Source organism: Xenopus tropicalis, chromosome 4 (genome assembly GCF_000004195.4).
Source record: "Xenopus tropicalis strain Nigerian chromosome 4, UCB_Xtro_10.0, whole genome shotgun sequence".
NCBI classification, from domain to species: domain Eukaryota; kingdom Metazoa; phylum Chordata; class Amphibia; order Anura; family Pipidae; genus Xenopus; species Xenopus tropicalis.
The window spans coordinates 124,099,468-124,108,717 of NC_030680.2; the positions used below are offsets into that span (position 1 = coordinate 124,099,468).

The 9,250-nt window shown below is 38.9% G+C and overlaps 1 protein-coding gene across 1 annotated transcript in view; it reads right to left on the bottom strand.

Moving 5' to 3' along the window:
- Positions 1-9,250, bottom strand: part of cenpp (centromere protein P) — a 139,662-nt gene that overhangs the window by 95,523 nt on the left and 34,889 nt on the right. The gene's annotated exons all lie outside the window — the stretch shown is intronic.

Here is a 9,250-nt window from a genome sequence, read left to right on the forward strand (position 1 = left end):
CGCAACAAGGATACGCAGCGCTGTACAATCTTACAGAATAAAAAATTACACACGGGGAGGACAAGTGATATAATAAATATATATATATAAGTGCCATGTGGTATGAGACACAGTAGGAAGGAGGTCCCTGCCCTGTAGAGCTTACAATCTAAGTGGTTGGGTAACATACAGGCACAAACTGGAAGGTAAGAGTGCACCAGGTATGGGCAGTTGCCATTAAAGTCCATGGCTAACTGCATGGATGGTTTAGAGCAGTAAGGAAAGGGTTGCTTCAGCTCCAGTGACAAACATCAGTTATGAGCAGGAGGAGTGATCAATCAGTGTATTGGACTGGCAATTAATTTTTGTAGGATTTCCATAGCTAGTTATGTTGCAAATGGTAAAATCCTTGGAAAAATGCAGTCATGAGTTTCTAGTCATCAATTTAAATTGAATGGAAAGCAAGCTGCCTATGAGAAAAACTTGTGCTGTCAGATGGGGATTGTTTAGGAATGCAAAACTAACTATTCCCAAAAGATTACTGTCTGAGAGAACAACATCTAACATAGGTAGTACCCTTCCATTCAACTGACATTTGCTTTAAAATATATCAGTGTACAGGTATGGGACCCATTATCCAGGATGCTAGGGACCTGTTCTTTTCTGGATAAAGGATCTTACGTAATATGGATCTCCATACCTTAAGTCTACTGAAAGATTATTTAAACGTGAAATAAACTAAGCAGGAGTGTTTTGCTTTTAATAAGGATTAATTATATCTGAGTTAGGATCAAGTACAAGGTACTGTTCTATTATTACAGAGAAAAATGAAATAATTTTTAAAAATTATAATTATTTATTTATACTTTATATATAGTATATAAGGAGTTGCTCACCTTAAAATTAACTTTTAGTATGATTTTGATATTGATATTTTGAAACAATTTTCCATTTTCCATATATAATATGATCTCATTGACAAATCTCAGCTGTCAATCATATTTTAACTTCCCTGCCTCTATGCTGAGGCATGGCAATTACTTTTACTTTTGCACTTCTTCGATGTCACTGCACTCCTCACATGTCCCTTAGCTCCTCACTGTATATAACTGTGAAGCCTGTACATGTGCATGAGGTCCTCCATACTGGCGCATACATGAGATTTCAGTATGATGCAAAGCTTGCCTTAATAACAGTTTCTACTAAATGGCACCTGCCTGTATGCTCCAATAGTGGATATCAAATAAAGTTGCCTTGGGGCTGGTTGTCATGATCTCCCTGAGGAGACGCCATGGAGTACGAGGAAGGTGGGAGCCTGAAGACTGGGTAACCCGGAGTGTAACCATAGATCACAGAATTGGTGTCAGAGGCCATGATGATAATGAAGAACTTTAATACTAGAGACGTAACAGTGCACACAATGGAAATACACATTGCATATATATAACACGGCAGGCAGAGGCAGAATCCAAACAGCCAAAAGGTCAGGGCAAGCGGCAGTCAAGCGAAGTCAAGGACAGGCCAAGGTCAAAACCGGGAAATCAAGGCAGAACTAGGAAGGGCTCAGGAACAAGGCAGAAGGCAGGATCAGGACACGGAACTGGAGCTTGGAACCAGCGAGAACAAGAATAGACACAGGAACAGGGAACACAGAGGCAGGGTCACGAGAAACAATTAATGACCAAGCAAGGGGCAATGGTCAGGGAAAGGCTTACAAAGGGTGAAGATTAGGAGATGGAAAACACATGAGGTTAATGAGGTGGGCGGAGGAAAGGGAGCAGACAGAAAGTAGGAGACAAGAGAAGAAACAGACAGAGCCCAAAATGCCTGCAGTGGCTAAAGAGGCAAATGCATGCCGTCAGGAACACCCCAAGTGGTGTTCGAATCCCGGCTGATCCTGACACTGGTGTTACAAATATAATGGCAATGTACTTTCCAGTAAATCTGTAATACCCTATTGCTCAATCCCAGAACCGCTTCAATTCCTGTTTAAGCTTGCTGTTTTTTTTTTCCGACTCTTCACGACACTGATCCACCCCTTTGTGTCCTTGGTTTACCCCTTCATGTCATTGCCCTGCCACAGTTATGTCATCACTTTGCACCCACTGGTATTTCACATTACAAAGCATAGCAACCCAAATAGCAAAAGAAATAAGAATATATGATAGGAAATAATTTATATAGCGTAAGTAAAGTTTGCTTTGCTCGACTAACATGATAAAAATAAGATTTAGAATTATTATTAAGTTAGAAATTTCTCTTAGCAATGGCAGAGAGAGCCAAAGGGGCTCTCTACTCCTTCCTCCTACCACCCACTCACTTTCTACTCCCTCCATTGCGCCCAAGGACCCTCCATCGCTGCCAGTGGCCCTCCTGCTACAAAATACACCTTTTTTACACACTTATTTATTAAAAGTAAGCTCTTAGGAGTTTATTTGGAAAGGGGGCTATTTTTGCTTACTTTTGCACATATCTGCATGCTTACATACACATATACACACAGTCACACAACATTTAGAAGTTTACAATTTTGTCTTTTGTTTTTCACCTAAAAACTGAATAGTTTGCAGCGTGACTACTGGATGAAGTATTTTGACCACTGATTACAATTTTTGTGGTTTTATTGCATTTTTATCTTTATTGTTCACTGCATGTTTTTAGAAAAGCTTTGTAGAACATCTTTACCCATGTTGGAATGTCAGAATCTTTAATTTCTAAAACTGGGGTTCTTTGTACAGTTAGGGGTCTTAAAACATAATACGCAGACAGCAATATACACTTCATTTGGGGTCCCGCCCGACCACATACTTTGGTAAATCGATACATATTGGGCATCATGTTTTATTATGATTTATTGTGATTTGCCTTTGTATGTAAGAAACTGTATTTGAAAAATGTGGCAAACTGAAAAATTTTTGGGCAATTTTTCAGAAATGTCATAAAACCCTCAAATTTTGCAGTTTGGCGTAGAAATATGGCAGCACAGGCGGCATGCCGCCCAGCCAAACCTGAAGTTTGCTCACATGCGAAGCGGAGATTTTAACTGTTATCGGAATCTCCGAGCCCCCTGTCCCCTGTGCTCCGGATGCAGGAACGAATGATGTGCACAATCCTTCGGGAGGAGGGCGGTGGTGGAAGCCGGCCTACGGATGGCAGAAATCTGCCGCTGGTCTTTGTAGCGTTAGGGGTCTAACAACACATAATATGCCGCATGGAACTTTGAAGAAGCTGAGTGAGCAGCTGAGAAAATTCTAATTTTTATTTGGGGTCTGTACATACCACATACTTTGCAAAATCTATGCATATTGGGCATCAAACTGTTTTGTGGACCTCTAATGTTCAAATGTAGGGCGATCTGCCTCTGTATTTAACAAATTGTGTAAGATAAATGCGGCAAATTTCTAAATTTTGTTGTAGAATTATGCCTTTGCCCATGTTGGGTTTGTCAGAATGTGTACTTTTCAAAAATACATGGTTTGTGGGACAGTTAGGGGGTCTTTTGTACATAATAAACAGAAAGGAGGCTTTATTTGCAGAAGCTGAGATGGCAGCTGAGGAAATTTATATGCACTATTTCCGTTTGGTTACATACTTTGGTATATCTATCCATATTGCTCATCATATGATTAATCTTTGTATGGTACAGCTTGTGAGATAAATGTGGTAAACTGCAATATTTTTAGTCAATTTTCAGAAATGATAGAAACAGCTAAAATTAGGAAAGTTTTGCAGCTTGGCAGTTTGGAGTAGAAAGATATAGTTACCCATTTTTTGTCAGAATGTGTTCTTTACAAAAAGGTATGGTTTTCTGAGGTAAAACTACTGAAGAATAAGTAGAATTTTTAGCTTTGAAATCTAAAGAAGCAGATTTCTGAAGCAGTGCTTTGGAAGTGTGGTAGTGTATTGCTGGGCATTTTTGACCTATAGAAGTCTTCATAAAACTAAATATATTTGGTATTGGCATGTTCAGGAGACTTTAGAAATCAGTTGTATTTTTGTGAATTAAAAAAAATATGCTTCTCATATATGTCTGTTTATTAAGGAAAATATATATATTTTTTTATATTTTTATACATCTAGAAGCCTATATCTTTTTACAAATGCTATTGCCTAAGAGCAATGCTTACAATGGCCTATCGTACTACAGAAATGAAGCATAATAAATAAAACTAATTCAGTAACTTACTTTACTGTTCCTAGCTTATAAAAGGACAGCTTAATCTCCCCTGGAGCTTTTGCCACTGTATTTCCTTATGCCAGTGCTTTAAGCTTTTCCAAGAATTGTAAACCTCTAAGCAAATCTAACCCTCCAATCAAGGATATGCATTCCAATCTTCAAGGCCAATATTCAAGCAAAGAAAAAAGTTATAATGGCGTAAATGTCTCTACATGGCAAGTTCTTTCCAGTGATCTGTAACAGGAACAATATATACAGTTATAATAAACATACTTTTTTTGCTACTACTTTTTAGACTGTTTGTTTTGTGACATTTGTAGACAGCTGAACAGAAATGTCTGAAGGACCTTGTGCCCCTGTTTAATGTCTGGATACAAGTTTTACTTTGTCCTTAAAAATGGTCATTTTGTCCTTGCTGTTTTAATTAAGCTGTACATTTTTCCTGGACAAAAGCTTAAAATACAGGAAATGTAACAGCTCAGCTCTTTTATAATGCAATGAATTTGCATGTTTTACATAGTAAACCCCTTGTTTTAAATTGTTTGTCAGCACATTTCAAATGTGAAACATCTGCGAGTCAGATGTCTGAAGACTTGTCAGTCTGAACACATTGCAGTCTATAAAAATAAATCCAAACAACTTGTACTTTTAGGTTTGTAATTTAAAAGGTACTGACACTTTCCTACTAATGTTAGGAATCATGTCTGCATTACTACCAAACTAGTAACAAACTAAGAATTGCTTATAGCCACCCTGCCCAACATTACTTACTGGTCTTATACTCCAGCAGGCTAAACTCTTGCAGTCATGGACAATTGTAAATGTCAGACATGTTGGCTTGGGTGTGCAATACAAAATAGATTTCAGACAATAAAATGATCAACTCAGTAACAGTACAGTGTGAATGACAGATCCAGTTTTCCATGGACTATAGAGTTAATTTACGAACAAAAGTGAATACTATTGAATTTATTATTCTGGTGCATAATACCAAATATTTTCCCTCATGGCTAGTAGTAAAACCAGTATTTGCCACTACCAACATCCCAGGAAGTGCAGAATGCCACACTTTATTGCATATGTGGATCTAAGACAGAACTGGCAGCACAGGAAAGGCATTCCATGTAGAAAATACCTGTCCCCTTTGGCCTGACATATTATCCACTGTGTTACAGAGGTTGTTCATCATTCAAATTATTCCCTGATGAAGCAGAGCTTACTGTCTCATTTCTCTACTAGAAACACAAACACAATATGGCCAATTCCATCAGGACCCACAGGAAACATAGAGAAAAAAACATACTCCAAGTAGATAGTGTCCCCCCTGGTTAGAATAAAATTTGCAAGCCACTGCAAGGTAGAAATGTAAACCAGTGACCACACATTCTATACATACTGTAAGCAAAGCATACCAATAAATATACTTTAGTATCCCTATGGAGATCTAAGTAGAACCAGTGGCATAGCAGATGCATTCCTTGGAGAGAATGCTTGTCCTTTTAGTCTTGTTCTTTACACTGACAGGTCAGTTTGGAATTTCTGCAGGAAGCAGGTGGAACCCTGGAAACAGCAAAGTTGAACACTGGGCTGTTAGCCAAGGCCTGCTAGGTTCAAGCTTCACAATTTTTTGGTACTCTGGCAAACCAGTCCTACCCTGTACAGCAATCCAAAGTAATTTTACTTTTGAAATTTAAATATCTATCTCCCTACTGGGTAATTCCTCTCTATAACTCCAGCTGAACATATGCTTCTGATTTAAGTCCTCTGTTCTATACATTTTGCATGTCCTTTTTCCATCACTCTTAGGCTGACCATACAAGAACAGATCAAGGTGGGCAAATGAGTGGATATTCACCTATTTTGGCCATGCAGGCCCATTGGTAGAGAACTGCAATATATGAAGTGTAGTCTTGGCAAGGTATTTACCATGCCGATTCGACCTGGCCAGTCCTCATCAAGATATGATTTGGGTTCACCATTACACAGAGCCCAATAAGCTACCAACTCAATCTGGAGAGGCCAAGTCAGCAATCAATATGGCTATGTGTATGGACAGTTTTCCACCATGCTACCTATAAATCTTGTCACACCCCACCCTGTTTAGCCATACTATCTTCATGTTCTTCTTTAATGTACAGTATAAAACAACACAGGTTTAAACTTTGTTGATGAAGAAAAAGGCACAGCAGAACAGTTATTCAGTGGTTTCCATTGCTGCCATTAAGAGCAGGCCCAGGGGTCCTTCAGATTCCTATCAAACACCAAAAACAAGGTAACTTGGCTCCTGATGAAACTGAACATATTGTGTGTATGTTGTACGAATGTGAAAGGGAAATTAGCTCCACAGGAGCAGGGATTTTATTATGTTGATTTACTGCATGCTCATGACTTTTTCTAAATCTTATGTCTCCTCATGAAGCTGAAAGTGCTGTGCAAGTTCAAGCATTCAACCATTTTATCTAGATTGGGGCTGCACAGTGAAATTTGAGCATGTAGAGCATTCATATTTCCTGATGTGATCTGTAGAATCTCAGACAATACACTAGTCTGGCATTAGATCTAGGGCACAGCTGTGCTGCTGTTTCATAGCAATGCATAATAACCTGGCACACTGCACAGGGCCTCTTACCAGGAGATTAACAAAGTGCTGGGCCTCCAGCCAGTACCCAAAACTTTAAAAGAACCAGAAAGTGTATGCAAGCTCAGTTGGATTAAACATCCAATATTATACCTGAAAGGTACAGTAGAGTCCATCCCAAACACTGCATTTTAACCATTAAGCATTATAATAAAAAGGGGTGATAAACCTTATTTAATACAGTGGATCTTTCGTATATTTTCTGGTTCTTTTGTTGCTAGATTATTCACAATTTGTAGTAAAGAATACATCACAGCAATGCACGCTGCCAGTTATGTCATGAGGCTGGTAGCCACTGCCAGATTTTGTACCATAAAAAATATTTCCAACTAGATGATGTTGGAGTCGGTAGATGTACTGTATATGTAGTGGTCTGATGTGTTCAATGTATTGAAACTTCCCAAATAACACATTTGTTTTTGAGGTATCTATTCATTAAGAATGCTTGTTGGAACAGGCCTGTGGGAACTCTTTAGTTATCAAAAAATCTCATTTAAGTGCTTATATAAATGTAAGCACTATATCAACAATTATGCATTGATCCTTACAACCCGAGCATCGCTCCTTGGTACTACTGCAACTGAATTGGTATCCAGAAAGATACAAAGGCCATCTCCCATAGAGTCCATTTTAAGCAAATCATCCTAATTTTTAAAAATAATTTCCTTTTTTTTGTAATATCAAAACCTTGTGCTTGATCAATGAATCAATATTGATGGCAAAACAATCCTGCTGGGTTTATTTAATGCTTAAATAATTTTTATCTTAAAGTATGGAGATCAAAATCACAAAAAGACACCCTATTCAAAAAAAACCCAAATCCCAAGCATTCTGAATAATATATCCTATGCCTGTAACAAGCTTTTTATCTTATTATTCATCTGTGGTAACTAAATCTTGACAATATAGTACAGCATAAATATTATAGGTAAACCTACATGTTTGCTCATTAAAAAACACATGCAATAATCTTATATTAATATATAAAGATACTTGCTAATGGAACACAATATAAGCTGGCAAAAAAATAGTTAGTTACTTTTCATGGTAGAAAGGTTTAGTGTACTTTATGTGAGTTTCCAGTTGCATCTGCCAAAAATACATTACCTAACTATAATGCTATCCCTGCTAAGACTTCTGAAATAAAATCCCATCTGCATACATGTCTTTGCACCCTTTCAGCTAAAGGTGCCAATTTTTATTAAAAACAGGCATAAACTAAAGGGTTGAATTTATTTCTGTAAGCTTCCTGCTCCTCGTATACCCTAATACAGAGCTTCCAAGTCTCCCTATTAAGGCAGGATAGTATCTATAGGGAAATGCAGTAGACGCCAAACCCCCCCTGCAAAAAAAATCTTCAGAGCGGCCCAGTGCCATAAACTTACAAGCACAGGCAGGCATTCTAAAAATTCCCTAGGTGACCTGCCCTTGTCATGCTCTCACAACAACCCATTTGTCCTTAGTGTCCCTCTGTAGCTGAGACAGGTAGGTATAGGTCTGGTTTGCTGGTTTAAAAATAAGGATGTTTAACAGGTCAAATCTGCAAGACATTCAAACCAAAAGAAGACCTGTACGTCCAGGGTCGGACTGGGGGGTGAAGGGTCCACAAGGACTCCTGTCCCAGGGGCCCTGCAGGTGCCCCAAACCAGGCACGTCCCCTAACCCCCCCCCGCAGGGGCCCCCCTAACCCCCCTCCCGACGTCCTCCTCCGAGCGCGTAAATTTGATGCGTCAGCGGAGGAGTGGTCGGGAGGGGGAGCACCGACAAGGGTTGGGTCTGGGCCGCCGGGGCCCACCGGGATTTTTCCCGGTGTCCCGGCGGCCCAGTCCGACCCTGTGTACGTAAGCCTCCGGTGTGTTCCAGTGACCAACATGCCAAAGGGGCCCTTTACTGCAGCTCTTCCTCTGCAAACCCCAAATGTGCCCCAAGCAAAGGCCAGTATGCTGGAAACTCCTTCAAGTCCAACTTTTCTTTTAAATAATTACCACATAGCTTCCAGCCGAACTAGAGAAAAGTAAAAGAGAAAAAATCTAAAATGATTATTTTCCAATAGAAGAGAAAGTGCCTTTTCTTGCTCTCAAATGACAACTAGACCAAAAAAAGATTACTTGCTAGAAAGGCATCCAACTATTTTTGAAAATGATTGTATTTTCCAGCAAAACGACTTTAGCAGAACAATACAATTGTTACAGCACAAATATCTTTATATATTGTAATATAAAAACCTTTCTTCTAATCTTAAATACTAACCTGTTATTGAACAAGCATTTATGCAATGGCCTTCTTTGTATATGTATTCAGTGATCATAACCTCATTTATTACCTGATCTCCAGTGTAATTATCAGCTTGGTCAGCCTGTCCTTGCAACTACTATTCTTCTTTGGTTTATAGGTTTTTTTTCTCACCCCTTTTATTACAACACAAAAGTATATTGCTGTTTCTTGCTGTCAAGTTC